This window comes from Montipora foliosa, chromosome 11 (assembly GCF_036669935.1).
Source record: "Montipora foliosa isolate CH-2021 chromosome 11, ASM3666993v2, whole genome shotgun sequence".
Taxonomy (NCBI): Eukaryota; Metazoa; Cnidaria; class Anthozoa; order Scleractinia; family Acroporidae; genus Montipora; species Montipora foliosa.
In genome coordinates this window covers 5,419,452-5,421,951 of record NC_090879.1, presented here as the reverse complement: position 1 = coordinate 5,421,951, position 2,500 = coordinate 5,419,452, and positions in this window count along the sequence as shown.

Here is a 2,500-nt window from a genome sequence, read left to right as displayed (position 1 = left end):
CAGTAACAGCATTAATTATAAAAAAGGATTTTTCTTTGAGTCAGTGTACCCTTTAGTTAGTAACTATCAGAGAGATATGTAGAAATGCCTATCAAATCAAATTTAAATAACAGTTAGCTCTATTACGGAGAGAAATATTATGTGACACCTTCAGTCAGCCTTCAGTTATAGTTATATGACATAAAACAGCGTGAAAAAAATGCCAAAGTTAGGAAAAAAATTCGAGTCATGTTAATGTGGCTTGTTTTGGGAGATGCCAGAGACCCCTGACTCACAACTATTAAAATTAAAGTTGGATATTAAGGTCAGTTTGAAAGCAACACCTCTCTTCATTGCACCTGTCTCATAAAACAAATATAGAGTAAGGATAGATGGCAAAATGATGCCAGCCATGTGACCCCAAGCTGGGTGGAGAGTCTAGCGCGCTCCACTTGGTGCTTGTGCCACTTTCGCGCTTCCCAAGGCCCACATGGCCGTGATGATCAACCAATCTTAGGTCATGCTCCGTACAATCTATCAGGTCATTGCACACAATTACAGTAGTCAACTTTGTTGAATACCGGCTAAATTCAGTTCAGCAGCTCTCTGTATTGTGACTGTTATAGGATGTTTACAGGAACCATAACCGGGTCGCTGTCTGAGATTTCATGGCTGGTGTCATAGGACCACGTCTGTGTTCAAGCTGGGGTCACTCAGATTTAGTTTCAGTTACAATGCCACCAAATCAAAATGCCTGATGACATACCAAGGGCTTAATATTCTCAGGTGATGGAGGTATTGCTTAGAAAAAGTCCGTTTAACAATTAAAAATCTTCCTGATACAAAAACAACTTCAAATTTTTTTCAGGGAGTGAATAAGTGTCAATGAGTAAGAAAAAGGATAAAACTAGACAATGTCATGCTAAAATCTGTTTGATGATTGTGGTGACTTTATGGAGTCAAAGCCATGCAAGCAGATTGGTGGAAGGCAAGAGTTCTCTTGAAAATTCTCTTGCAAATTCTCTTGAAAGATAATATGGGTTTGGTTTTCAAAGCATCAAGTTTTGTGCATTAATTGCCACTTTGCTGTGATATTACAAGCGAATGCTACTAGTGACATAGTGTCAATCTGCATGGATTTTGATAATGATCAGCCTGGTAATAACTGCATCTCTTGATAAAACCACCCAGCAAAACTTGACAAAACAGTACATAATCTGATCATCACAGATAAAACAAAACACATTGCAAGCATCATCAATGACAGTAAAGTTTGCTTGGATAACACGTGATTAGTGTGTGTACGGTACATCAAGAGGTGAATAGACTCGCATCGATTGTAATTTATAATAAAATAATAGTAATTGGCAGTGCTAATCACCCTTTACTTGCAGAGTAAGATCTCAATCGCAAAAGGGAACAGCTTACCAATGACAACAAAGTTTGCCTGGATAACACGCGAAGAGTGTGTTACATCAATAGGTGAATAGACTCGGAAAGATTGTAGTAAAAATTGGATATTAAGGTTAGTGGGAAAGCAACACCTCTCTTCATTGCACCTGTCTTATAAAACAAATATCGAGTAAGGATAGATGCATGGCCAAATGATGCCAGCCAGGTGACCCCAAGCTGGGTGGAGAGTCTAGCACGCTCCACGTGGTGCTTGTGCCAGTTTCGCGCTTCATAAGGGCCACATAGCTGTAATGATCAACCAATCCCAGGTCATGCTCCATACAATTTATCAGGTCATTGCACACAATTACAGTAGTCAACTTTGTTGAATACAAGCTAAATACAGTTCAGCAACTCTCTGTATTGTGACTGTTATAGCATGTTTACAAGAACCATAACCGGGTCGCTGTCTGAGATTTCATGGCTGGTGTCATAGGACCACGTCTGTGTTCAAGCTAGGGTCACTCAGATTTAGTTTCAGTTACAATGCCACCAAATCAAAATGCCTGATAACATACCAAGGGCTTACTATTCCTACGTGATAGAGGTGTTGCTTAATTTCTAGTATAGTGTAAAGAAAAAGTCTGTTTAACAATTAAACATCTTCCTGATACAAAAACAACTTCAATTTTTTTCAGGGAGTGAATAAGTGTCAATGAGTGAGAAAAAGGATAACACTAGACAATCTGATGCTAAAATCTGTTGGATGATTGTGGTGACAAAGCCATGCAAGCATATTGATGGAAGGCAAGTGTTTTACAAACTTCACCGTTCCTGCAAATTCTCTTGATAGATAATATGGGTTTGGTTTTCAAAGCATCAAATTTTGTGCATTAATTGTCAGTTTGCTGTGATATTAAAAGCGACTGCTACTAAAGACATAATGTGCATGGACTTTGATAATGATCAGTCTGGTGATAACTGCATCTCTTGATAAAACCACCCAGCAAAACTTGACAAAAAAGTACATAATCTGATCATCACAGATTAAACAAAACACACTGCAAGCATCACGAATGACAGTAAAGTTTGCCTGGATAACACGTAATTAGTGACTGTACATCAATAG